The 14,407-nt window shown below is 35.9% G+C and overlaps 1 protein-coding gene across 3 annotated transcripts in view; it reads left to right on the forward strand.

Annotated features, from left to right (window-relative positions):
* Window positions 1-14,407, forward strand: part of LOC117406566 (collagen alpha-2(IV) chain-like) — an 83,387-nt gene that overhangs the window by 8,356 nt on the left and 60,624 nt on the right. The gene's annotated exons all lie outside the window — the stretch shown is intronic.

Raw genomic sequence — 14,407 nt, forward strand, 5'->3', positions numbered from 1 at the left:
CACCGTCTCTGTCTGTGTATTCCTGTCTGGTCTGACGCCACCCACTCTGGCCGTCTTTGTGACAGTTAGATATACTGACAATGTTACTTATTCTTCTGAAGAGAAATGTTGTTGTATTGAGAACATAAAGATATGAGGACAGTACCACGTACACCACAGTTCAAAGATCTAGTATCAGCTGATTTCTCTGCAAACAGGCATCACTGACAAATGGCCAATTAACAGGATCTTGAAAGTAAGCTCAATGTGTTTAAAATACAGATTTATTTATTTAGCAGTCATTTATCTATTTGTTGAATTTCAATTTTGTCCTCTTTGTTTAATAATTCCTTTAGGAGTAGCTTTACAGTAGCACTTCTGTGTCATTATGGGTAGCTGTGTTTTGCTTTGGTTTTCCCATTAGCTGTTGCATTTGGTTATTGTGAGACTGTCAAAAAGCCATTGTTTAATATTACTGTATGTTTTCTTTTATATGTGAGGGGCTGCGGTGAACTTTATTAAGCCACTTACAGTAACCTTACTGGCCCTGAACAAGATTCTTGGTGTATAAATGCATCAAGCATTTCTCTCTTTTGTCTAACGTCTGTATCTTTATTTATGCTAGGAAAATGTGAGAACACCAACATAGTTAACAATGCAGGTTTGAGTTATGATTGTTTAAATATGGGTTTCAAGAATTCATCCACTTCATTCCTCTGCGTCTGGATTCCTACTTTAGAAAAGAATCTTGACTTTGATGGGTGTGTTTCTCTGTGTTTCCTTTTATAGTCGCAACACAAGAGCACACAGTGCAGTATATGGGGGTAATGGAGCTTTCAGTTTATCTTGAAGAGGGGTAGTCAGCTTTGGCAGAGACTGCTAGTGCGTAGTGTCTAGAAACTTTGAAACTCTTTCTCAGAGGTCTTCACTGAAGTTTGTAATCCATTCAGCAAATTGTAACTCTTTTTTTGCTAGAAAAAATAACACAAATATATACACTTAATGTAATTTTATTACCCAACTTTCAGGGAAAAATAATTTACTTTCCCATTAATTGTTCACAGGTACTGTACTTTTGTCACTTTTGCTTTTGACATTCATTGGATAACACACTTCATTTGGTATCCTGGGCTACTATAGCATGTGCTTGTCATGGTACACATGATTGTGATGGCTTCTTATCCCCCATTGGTGATGCATATCCCCACGGTGGAAAAAAGTGAGGTGGACGGCAGTAAAAAGTGGAAGTATGTTGAACTTGCTAAGGACATGCTAGGTCTATGCCAAGAGATTGAGTCATTCTATAGCACAGAATGTGCTTGTAGCTAGAGAACTGCTTGTCCTATAGTGATGGAACTTTCTCAGGACATTCTTCAGCACAAGTGATTGATTGCATCAAACCTGGGGTATATGGAGCCACCATGTTTGTTTGTCTTTATGTCAGACTTGCATTATTAAATGTACACACAGTGTATATACTGTAGGTTGTAGTGGTTAACTTAGCATCCATGGAAAGAGACCTAGTGTCACTGGATCTAGTATTTGTGTCAATTTTAGTGAGGCTGAACCTTGAGAAACCTTACGTTTCCTGTACAAATTAGGGGTGGGCTTTAGCAAAGGCAACAATTTGGCAATGGCTGCTCGATCTGTTGCTATCCTTACCTCATATGTTTGTTATAAATTCTTGTTTTTATTTGTTCCACGATACTCATAATAAAAATAGTTTGGTTTGTTCAGAGAAATGGAAATGCTCCCAGGTGGCATTGCTATGTTGAAAACCAGGTCATCCATTTATGGCTGAACTCAGACAGAACTGAAATACCTTTGTACTGAGCAACAAAAAAAACAACTGTGACCAATGTCCAAATGAAGCTAGGAATGTGCTAGTTCTGGAATCACTACTCTTTGATGCTGATATTCATTCTGCATACCACAGCAATTAGATTTACTGAATGTGATTAAGTTGTAATTGCATAGTTCCTCTGATGGTAAATAGGGGTTCTGTTTCACACTTAAAAGGGGGGTATGCCTAATAGCCTTCTGCAGAGGGGTTGGCCATGTTTCTGCCATGAACACTTTGTACATTATAATTCACTTAATGGAAAGGCTGTTTTCTGAAAAAAGACAAGGGGCCTTCATGGAAAGAGGAAAGACAACTGCTCCAGTTCATTTGCAGACAGAACCTTCATTGATCTGATGAAGTGGACATGGAAGTTAATTTTGTTCAGAATCCGTCTGCCCTTTGTGCTGCTGTTGCTTGGCAACTGCAGTTGTTTAGTCCAGCACATACCAGCTGTAGGATATGAACTAGACTTCAAATTATAACCGCATCAGGAGCAACAACCTCAGATTCCAGTATCATGTTCATAGATTTACGAACATGCTTATGATAAACAATATTAGGTCTTACCATACAAATTGTAGGATATTTGTGCACCTTCATGGGGAAAGTACATGCTGGTCCAAGGTTTATTTTATTCTCATAAATCTTGCCAATGCTGTTTGTTTTCTTTCTATGATAACAGTGTAATCTACAACAGATACAGTCTCAAGTATTTCTCAAGCCATGAAGGTTTATCAGGCAAGTACTTTTAGAGGTTTGACTCTGGTACCTTGATACACTTCCACAGTTTATGTCTTGGTTTACATTTTTTAATGATATTAAATCATTTTTATCAAAGTGTAGCTTTTTAATTTGTTCAGCTAATACTTTATCGCAAATTTGCCTTGATTTGATAAGAGAAAAATCTTTTCTCTTTTGCTCCACTCTTGATTTCCCTTAAGTGTTTTTTTCTCTCTGTTTCGCTTTTAACATCCAAAAACATGTCCTTCAGCCAGATCAGTGATCTCCGTTCCCTTTGCTTTTAACATACTAGCCATTACCTTAACATTGGAGTAAAAAAAATGGCTAATTTAAAATACACTATATAATAGTATTAGACTGATAATGGTATTGCTGTAGTGTGTCTTTAGCATGGACCTCTCCGCACATGGGTATCTGCAAATTGTGAAGCATCTACAGTATAGAGAAGGAAATATTCCACTTAAACAGACTGAGGAGAAGCTCCTACACACACCATAGAGTAGGGGGTATATTATCTCTATTATCACAGACTGTAGAAAATGCCATGTACTGTACCCATGGCCTTCGTTCCAAGAAAACGAGTAGTCTAATGTACAAGATAGTACGCACTGTACATTTTGCTAACCCAGGGGTATTAGTACAGTACAGCAGGTGTGCAACCTTCTCACATAAATCAACTCCAAAAAACTGCAAAATGTTAATACTAGATTATTGACTATTTCAACATTTCTGAATCAGATTCCCTATTGAACCCATTATGTAATACTTGAGGCAACATGAACCCATCAGTATAATACATTGATGGTTTTATATGGTTTTATGCTTACGTGTTTGTTTGTGTGCATTCAGTTATTTAAAAGTGCATTAAGTCATGTAAGAGGTGTACTGGAACTTGACAAGACATTACATTTTTTGTCAACTATTGGCGTAAGATTCACTTCCAGCTGTTCTTAAATTCACTGTCCAAGTCTTGGAATGCACATTATGATTCATATCACATTATTATCCATATTATTATACCCCAAAAGACCTGCCGTGTTTTAGAATTATTATCCATATTACTATAACCCAAAAGACCTACTTCTGAAAAGACTCCTAATAAAAGCTGACTTTCTGAAGCGTGATGGTTTTAGAAATTGTCATTAGGGACATACAACAGACTCACAGTTTCAGATGTGACAGAAAATACAGGTTTACACCTCTAGTTCTAATCTCTAAAAGCACCTCATCTAAGTCTTTCTAGAAGCAGACCCTATGATTGAGTCATTTTTGCTGTAATAGTTTGTAAGAATAGTACATATTTTAAACAGGTAATACATTAAATATTCTGAAAATATAGATGATATAAAGTATTTATTTTTACTGCTGAAAGTGTTCTCTGCCACTGCTGCAGGTGTGATCAGACACTGTTACAAGACCAGTGAGCTTTTCGCTCAAAAACCCTACATGCCTACATACTTTGACTTACTACTAGATAAAGCTGGGTGTCGTCCGGTTATCCTGTTTCCTGATCAGTCTTTATCACCAGTAAGCTGTTACGAGGGCATGGAGGTAAAAGCCAGAAGGATTTTTAAGTTGTCTGGGGCGTATCCATTTTCTTTCTTTTTTTTTTTTGTACATTTGTTTTCTGAAAAATACCCTGCTTTCTCCAATTTGTTTCGATTTATTATAGTACAGAACTAAGCAATAGCCACAAGACAGTTAAACACTGATATTATTTAGAGAAATTGCAAGTACTTAAAGGTTAAAAAAATACTGCAGAGATTATTTTGTTTTCTGTTAACTTTTACATTATTTTGTTTGACATTCCAGAAAACCCACCATGTTTTCAAATATTTTCCTTCCCATGCATGACATGACAAACTATGGTGACTGTAAATTATACTCTTTAATAGTAGGAACGGCACAGTATGCAACCTTATTTACTGCCTATGGTTACCGAAATAAGAAGCTACAGGTACATGTTATCAACCGGTACAGTAAATTATGCAGCTCTAGTAAATTGTCTATAAACAATTTTATAGTCTATAAACTATATAAGGCATTAAATTATAAACCATCTCTACTTGAAATCTTGAAATCCTCTTTTGCAAGAAGTGGTAAATTAAATCTCGCAAAATTAACTAGCAAAGTCGGCACTTAAATCAATTTAAATAAAGATCTACCTTTCCTGCCCTGCTTGTCAGAAATTCTTTATTATTTTACTTTACTGAAAAGAAAAATAATTTGAAGCACAGTATATATAATTTGTGCATTTTATGTCTTTATTATACAATAAGTTCAGGTGCCTGTTGAGTTTTCTGGATGTCAATAAGCATTGAAACGTACACTGTTTGTAGTGTCTAGTCTGAGGGATGAAGGTTTTGTTAAGTGTGGTGAGGACGTGATAGTATTGGTATGTAGTCTGGACCACAGTCTGTCACTGTTTAGTTGTGTTTTGCATGGAGAGAAACATCTACAAAATGAGTGGTGGGAAAGTGCATGGTTAAGTAAGCTATACAACCCATTGGATTTGAATAAACAGAGTTTTTACTAAATCCTCTGTCATAAAGGTCTCCACAACTACCAAAATGTGTCATACTCCACTAGGACTGGGAATCGGCAGTGTCTTAACAATGCGATGCGAATCACGATATGAGGCTCACAATACGATGCGTATCGCAATACAGTAAATTCAGCACAAAACATAAAATCACACAATTGTCTCATTTGCTTGTGCAAGTGTTTGCAATAACACTGGTAAAGCACTTCTGGTCAAATGAGCTTCACAACCCATTTGCTTTTGTTTCTTGTTTATTCTTTAAAATACATTTCTTTAAAACAAAATTACAAATCAGGGCTCCAAACAAAGTTGTTGCTTAGCAGCCAATAGATCCTCGGTCAATTCCAATTGCTGGTGCCACTTCAGGAGCAAGTTTCTTACTATCATATTCAACTGCTTAAAATGCAACAACTTGTTAAGACACAAAAGTGATACTAAAACAGTAACTTAATGTCTGTACTCACTTGTTTGTTGCCACATTCTACTGATGACTGCAATGAGCTGAGCATGTTTAGATTTTTCAAGTGTTGTGTCTGGTATTTGTGACGGCAGCTCTAACTGTGTCCAGTTTTAACATGGGAAACAGCATGCTGCAGGGCATCAGCTCCAGTGCTCGGTATTGGTAAAGTCCTGATCTGACGGCATATAACACAGACAGCTCTTATGAGTACATGTTACCATTTATTTTTCAGTAAAAACAAGTTAGAATTGCAGTGAGTTGGTTCTGCTATTTACGATATTATGCTGGTGTTAATACAGCACCTATCTGCGCTTACAAACATTTGTATTAGATGAAATTGTTATTATTATTATTGCAAATTGGAGCCTTACATATTTTATACACAGCGTGACTCTTTCAAGAGCATGAGGCAAGTCCACACTGGATTTTAAACAGACCAGAGCAGGTCGAATTTCACCATCGCCATGATGAGGTTATCAGCTTTCACTCTGCTGTCAGCGGACAAAAACACTCTTAACACAGTGACTGGTAGGAGAGGCTTCTAGAGTGCATGCCAATAAATAATATTATCTATTTGTCAGTGCAGACACAAATTAATGCATGCTTATGTTTATGTTAGCAGATCAAATTTTACTTGAAAACAGTGTCTCAATACAGGGGTCACTGTATCGATAATCGTATCATCAAGAAAAATACCACGGTTCAAGTGTGAATCGATGAATCGGTACACCTCTCTACTCCACCTGCCATAATACTTTTAATCTTGCAAAAAGAGACACTGCACTTGCATTGGCAAATGGTGATGTAACAGTAGTCCCTTGTCCTGGGAGGTGTACTATAGAGTAAGTCGTGGTTTTTGAGGAGTCTTTAAGCTTGGAGGGAATACAAAAATAGTCCAAAAAGGTTGTTCATATGGAGTGAATAGTTTCTTATGTATTATGCACTTCTACCACTCATGTTGCTTGATAATGTCTTAGCTAAAAATTGTATCTAACAAAAAAGAACAAGAACCAGTGTTCCCTCTGTCCCCTCTACTTGTTTTAGTAGTTCGCACTGACATCACATATAAGATGAATATCGTTCCCACAGTAATATACCGATGTTAGTTTGGAATGGAAGATGAAGGTGACAGATGCAATGTGATGTATTGAGGATGGAGGTTTCTAGATTAGTCAAAGCAGTTTTGTATTTCAGATTTTTTTGATGTGCTGGATTGTATAGCTCTAAAGCTCCATATTTCATGCTGCTTGGTTTCCATTAAAACAAAGACTCTATTGTCAACCCAGTCAAACATTCCACTTTGATATTTAAAGTTTAGAAATCCATATTCTTGTGTGAATGACGCTTGATTTTACCCATGGAAACACTTTTCAACATTTAGCTTTCTTTCTTATTTTTTTTACCCCACTAATTTAAAGTGAACCTTTTCCTTACAGTACCTAATAGTACACATCACACTGTAGCTCTTATATGGCTCACTTCCTGTAATCCCAAATGTTTTTTCTCAGGAAAGATACACTGCGTGATAAGCAACATGACGTTGTCTGGGAATTCTTGTTCCTATTTAAATAGGGCCAAACAGATATGCTTTGACCTATACTGGAATTTGACATTGGCACTGGGGTTAACAGCCCTGTTCTTCAAAGGAATGGTGTGAGCTGTTTAAAATCCACAGAGTAGACATAACATTGGTTTCACATCTCAACTGATCAACTGAACCATAAACATAAATACTGTGGGATCTAAACAGTGTGTTTACCACCTGGGATGATTTACTTACAACCTTATTAACATCACTGAAGATTAAACAAATACAGTTAAACCTAAAAGTACTAATATTTGTAATCATTTAAATAAATGCATAAATGGACCTAAACTTCTTGGAAACGTCGTTATTTTGTATTTGTATTCCTGCATTTTGTTTTTTCATTACAAATCATTAACATTCAATTTTCTCGGTAGAACTCTGACATTTGATGTGTTTTGTAGGACCTTCTTTCAGCCAGTCAGAGTACCACTTTGACGTCAAATACACTCCAACATATCATAATCCATGTAATATTGAGTCCACTGTACTAAAAAAGGCAAAGTTTCTCAGTGTATACCATTGGTAACGTTGTAGGTATCTAACATATTTTGGAACAGTTTGCCATGACCCAGTTACACAGAGAATTGTGAGGGTCTAGAACCAACTCCCCAGTAATGTTGTTGAAGCTGACACCCTGGGATCCTTCAAGAAGCTGCTTGATGAGATTCTGGGATCAATAAACTACTAACAACCAAAAAGCCAAGATGGGCTGAATGGCCTCCTCTCGTTTATAAGCTTTCTTATGTTCTTAGTAGTAAACAGATTTTTATCGCATTCAGCTGTGCACCATTATTGATCTGCAAAGACTGCGTAAAGCATTTGGAGTGGTTGCAGACACAGTGAGATTGAATACTCCTCAATATTGCTTCTCTTTTTTGGTGCATTGCATGTTTTGAGTTTTCCAAACATGTAACAGACTTCTCTCTGGAGGAACATGGCCGGGATTTAATGCCATCAATGGGAAGTCACATCCCTTTGAAAACAACACCCCTATTGTGATGTGAGGAGCACAATGTTCATTCAGAATTGGCTCAGATCATTCATTTATGAAGACTTGCTGTTTTCCAATAGAAACAGATAGTAAAAGAAAGAAATAAGACAGTCATCTCTGTGGCGCACACTTGGTGCACCAAAAACAATGCGACTCGTGTATGGCCAAAGATGTTGGAATTGTGTTGTGGGAACAGATTAGTGAATCTGGAGAAAAAAAAAAATGTTATCACTGTCATTTTGATATGACCGCCAAATTACTACCCATCATCTAATATGGCCACAGTGTTTACCACATCTACATTTTGGATAATCTTTTGATAATGTTGGCCTATAAGAGGGAACTATAAAAGTATTCTAGCAGGCTGGGAGAACCGCAGCAGGTGATAGACCACAAACGTTCATCCCATTGCTTTCTTGCTGATTGTGCCAAGTGGGGCTTACTCTTGCTTTACATCTCAACTGTAATCTTCAAAGCTGTCATGAATAAGTTGTTCTTTGTCCTGAAGCCTAACTTTAATTGTCAGTAAGCCAGCATGAAGGAGACATTTTGGAGATTTAATGTATGTTTTTGATATGCTAGTATTTTATAAATCCCTGTCATACAGTTTCTAGTTTTCTACTTCTGTGTTTGTAAAGAACTTCATCTGACCATTTGCTATTTTTTCTTGTCAAATATTTATGCCAATGTATTTTCTTGTTGTATTTACAAAGTATATATATATATATATATATATATATATATATATATATATATATATATATAACATTGATTTTACTGAACTGTAACAGATGAGTGTGTTTGGTTTGCACACAAACAGCTAGACACGGTGTACTCTCTTAGTATTAGCAGCAGGGAACCTACAGAAGTTAGTTAAGGACAAAGATTCTTATTGGTTTTTTTTGTTTGCATTGCTCTATTAATTAAAAATAACTGTATCATCAGTGATTAACTGCAACTACTGACATTTAGTAAGAATGCATCAAGTTCAGACATTTTGGGTGACTCTGAGGCGGCTACGGTCTGCTACGATTCTTATTATCTTCTATAGAGGAATCATAAATCTTCACTCCCTGACAAGTCACCCAAAATAAAACAAATCTGCTACAATAACTCTTGGCTAATGAGTTTAAAGGGGGATACCCTACCTGAATTATTTTCCTCTGGTTGAATATGCACTTGTTCACTGCCATGAATAAGAGGCTCTTGTCTCTACTTTCTTGAATCTCCTACTGGCAAAATGATGTGGTTGCACGAGCAAGAGCCCGTGCATGTTTGAGGAATGCAAGACAAATGTCTACACCGACTCATTCTGCAGTATTCCTGGTCTTTACTGCTCCGAAACCTTTAGCAAAACCATTAGCAATCCACACACTAGCCATTATGCGCTCAGCACTAAGTGATAAACTTTGTTTCATTGCCAGTTATGATGGTGCTTTTGTGAGTTCACTTGTATACTAAGGTTTAACATTTATGCAACGATTTCTATAGCCGGATCTGTGTCCCCTTTTTTCAAGTTAAACTATACTTTTGCTACTGACATTGTAATGGGATGTTGCCTAACTGTATTGCTACATCTCAAACTGTTTTAATGGACAATGCAAATTATGTTGCGGAGGATTAAAAGTAGTGTGTTACAAATAATACATAATACAATCTACTGCATGGCTTTTGCTCAGCTTTTTTAAAATGTAATTTTTGTTTTATATATTGTAAGAAATCTCACTCACTCAAGATTCGTTTGCCCCTTTAAACACTGGACCCAACACAGGAATTTTGATTTTTAAACAAACAAAATCCTACCTCCGTTTTGGAGCACTGACTAAACTTTTGCAGATTCCCTAAACTAACACAACTGGAAGGCTAAGCCGTTTCCCAGTTACAAAAACAAAACTTTTTTACTCACAGTTTACAAAAACCCAAAATTAAATCAACCGTAGGTTTCACAGTACCTTCACCCAGGAACACACAGCTTCACACAGCCTGGCACAGCAGCCCTCATTACAGGGTTTGCAACCCTTTTATGCAGGGCTTCATTACATTCAATGGGAGCCAGGTGTACCTCCTCCTGGCATTCTGGGGGATATAGTCCTTTAACCCCTCCTGGACTACGTTTCTCTCCTCCTCCCCTTAGTCTGCCACTATATATATATATATATATATATATATATATATATATATATATATATACACACACACACGTTTCCATTACACCTCCCAGGTCAAGCTACCCAGTCTTTATGAATTTTATTCCTAGGTTAATTTGAATACATTTCATTTATATGTCTGACCTACATAAATCTGTATGTTATTTGTGAGCGCATACTAATTGGCTACTTAATGACCAAGGAAGAATTCTTGACATTAAAAGAGGAAAAAACACATCATTATAGCTTGCAGCAGTGTCATTTACAGTATAACCATAATGATTGATTCAACAGTTTGTTAATATGACTGTCTTTATATTTCCTCACCGATGTGCTGTAACTTGTTAGACATAATTATAATGAAGAAACGTTATCTTGTTGGAAAAGGCACATTGTGCAACTGGGTTCATGTACAAAGCTAAGGGCTTCTATGGAATTACGAACTAGACATGGTTAACCACAGTATTTTGTTAAGAAACAGACAAAAACAAAATAAGTCTTTAAACTTGCTTAAAAGCAGACAAGATGGGAGATTCATGGCTTTTTTATTACCCCCCCCCCCCCCCCCCCATCTGATCTCAAAGTTAGTTTAATTAAAGACATCAGAGAGATTAAGGGTTGATGACGAGCACGAGTTGTTCTCAAAAAGGAGAACAGTACTTTCATATCTTTTTGTTTAAGATATTATACATTTTTGACAAAATACCCCGATTGAATATATATATATGGGTATTTTATTCATGGCAGTGAACAAGTGCATATTCAACCAGAGGAAATCTTTTTTTTAAGATTTTTTACTTTGAGCCAAACAGAGGGAGTTGATCACAAAATGTATTCTATCTGTGCAGTTCCCCTTTAAAGTTTGCAATTCGAGCACTCTTTTTACAGCATATGAATAATGTTTACAAAAGAATGGCATTTAGAGTAGATAGTGACTTTTTACATGATTACTTTCACATTGTAGTGTCTACACAAACCGCAACCAGTGTGAGAAATGTACGCTGCTCAGATGTGTTGTGTGATGTACATAGGCCTCCTTGTAATACTGTACACCCTTGGAAACATGGTTTTATCCAGAGTTCTTAGATTTAGTTTAATGGAAGTTTCTACTGTTGAAAATGTTAATTCTGGCACAAAAGACAGATCACGATCGCTGCAACTGACATTAGCCGTCATGATTGTTTTGAATAGAACCCTACTACCCTCGTTCTGGAATGGCTCATGAATATTCATGAGACAAAATTAAGAGTGGCCTGTAGTTAGCCATAGTTTTGACAATGGTTTACCATACAACCTTAGGACTTACTATGTTTCTCTGTGCTGTGAAAATTTCCACAATGCTAGTATGTTATCTTATACTATACTTATACTATAGTATACTATAGCACATTTATGTGGGCAGCAGTGTGGAGTAGTGGTTAGGGCTCTGGTCTCTTGACCAGAGGGTCGTGGGTTCAGTCCCAGGTGGGGGACACTGCTGCTGTACCCTTGAGCAAGGTACTTTACCTAGATTGCTCCTGTAGAAACCCAACTGTATACATTGTATGTAAAAAATAATGTAATTGTATGTAAAAATAATGTGATATCTTGTAACAATTATAAGTCGCCCTGGTTAAGGGCATCTGCCAAGAAATAAATAATAATTTATAGAAGTCATATATTGAAAAGCTAGGCTAGCATTTCTGTTAAGCTTTGCCCTGCAATGACAATCTCATAGGTTGCTGGCTTCAAACCCAAAGCGTGATTTTATGAAACCATGCAAAATCATCTGCAATTACTGCTATAATGCCAGCTCAACCACAAATAAATGTCAACATCTATCAGGGAAAACAAAAGTTGCTCCATACAGATTATGTCCCTCTGCTTTAGTTCACTGTTAATTTAATCTTACTATATCTTTTCATTATACTACAAAAAAAACATTGCATTGGTTCAATTTGCTTATTATCTATGATACTTTCCAATACATTCATTATGTTGCGTTATGAAGAAACATATTCAGAATTCACAGCTCTAGTTTGACAACTGTCCTGTGGCTATACTATAGTTTTAGACAGTAGTTAAAAGAAAACAAAAGCCATACATTCTATCTAGAGAATTGGCTTTTGTTGGATAGAGGTGTAGAAGTTTTAAATGAACCCATCACGGGACAAAAGGGTCTTTTGAGTTAAGAGAAAGGAAATCAATGTGGTCTTTGTGTTTTTAAGAAGCCTATATTGTGTCTAAGCAATCATATAAATTCCTCTGATTCTTTGTCTGCCACTTTAAATTAACCAATTCTGAATATAAAATATAACATTGTTTATATCATAGGCAAAATACTGTCTTACTGTGGAACACAGTAGAATGGATTCTTTTGTGGTGACATTATGCTGAACAGCATGTAAATATGTGTGCTGCATACATAACATACAGTGTACAGCTATGGACAAAAGTTTTGCATCACCCTCTATATAGAATCAACACATTTTGTTTCATAAAGTCGAATGAAATCTTCTGAATAATGTTACGTTAGCATATTGAATTGCATACCGCTTTGTAGTTTTCCATATACGTAATGAAAAACTGACAAAAATTGAAACATTTGACATTTCGAAATAGAACATGTGAAGTAGACTTTTGTGATATCGTTTTGTAGTTTCTTTGATTACATGATGTTAAAAAAAAAGATCTAAATTATGTTCACATAGTTTTTTGTTTGTTTGTTTGTTTGTTTGTTTGTTTGTTTGTTTGTTTTTTAAATTCTGTCTCAATCCTAAAATTCTAGGTGATGCAAAACCTTTGGCCATAGCTGTAGAATTAATTCTATTGTGGTGACATAATGCGGAACAGCATATAAATATGTGTGCAGCATACATTACATAACACAGGGTATACAGATAACATAGTTTGTTACTATAGAGAAATCTGCCATTATAAAGATGCATTCTCCATACTAGTTTACAGAATGTACAGTAGAACCTTCCATGGAGAAAAAAAAAGGCTGATTTGTCTGTATTCACTACAACGTTGACATTACAACAGAAACACCATGATACTTTTTTTGTTTCCCTGTACTAAAGGGAAGATTTTTTTTTCATGTACTTCAATCCCATTCATTCACAGAGTTAATTTTGTCTTTTTGTTTTTGTTTTAAGTGCTAGTAATGTTTCTTACCTCATTAATTTCCTGTTCACATGCTACTCACAAAACCTTAATGCAATTATTAATGACACCTTATTGAGACAAACCGAAGGCCCATCTGTGTTGAAAACACTACAGTACTTTTTTGAAAGAGCAATATTAGCTGGAATCTTGTGTACAATTCGTGTATGAATTTGAAATGCCTATTTCCTTGTCTCATGAGTAATTCTGAGAATGAGAGGTGTCATCTCAATGAGGTTATGCTTGTAAAACATTTGAAATAAAGACATAAATAAATGTTCACACTAGCATTTAACTACACTCAGACATCAAGAAGATAATGAATCCATCAGCTTTTCCTAGGCCTTTGCATAGTATTTTTGCATTAAAGATGCAATCCAAGCAAATCTGCATTCAGACATGCGACAACTAACACTGCAGAGTCAAATCTCATTATATTAAGACTAATTCAATATTCTCTAGGAATATTTTAATGCCATCTTTAAATTGGTGGTAGCAGCTATTTGAATTAGAAGAAGTGACTGTCAGAAAATAAGACACCTATTAACCCAGCTGTGTGAATTTGGCCCAGTGTAGCCTCATTGGTTTCTTAACTGTTTCTTTATGTTAGCAAAAGTGGAAAAAACATTGCACCTGTAGTTAATCAGCAACTTGCTACTTCAGTGGTGGGCAATTGGGCATCTTAAATTTGCAATAACTTGTACTTGTTGTGTGTATGGACTTAATTTAAATGGTTAATATAGTTAATAAACTTAAGAGAGTGTGACATAAAGGAGGAGAGACTACAATGGCCTAGGAAGTCATCAGGATTAGGTATTATTTTCTGGGGCTTATTTTTAGTTTAAGACCATTAAAATATGTCTAATTTTCAAGATACACAGATGTTTGTTTGCTTTCTTATAATGTAATTGTTATCTTTGCTGTGTGATTCATTTGTTTTCAAACTAAAATTTGATTTAGGAAATGGATTTA

The sequence above is a fragment of the Acipenser ruthenus genome, chromosome 8 (genome assembly GCF_902713425.1).
Source record: "Acipenser ruthenus chromosome 8, fAciRut3.2 maternal haplotype, whole genome shotgun sequence".
Taxonomy (NCBI): Eukaryota; Metazoa; Chordata; class Actinopteri; order Acipenseriformes; family Acipenseridae; genus Acipenser; species Acipenser ruthenus.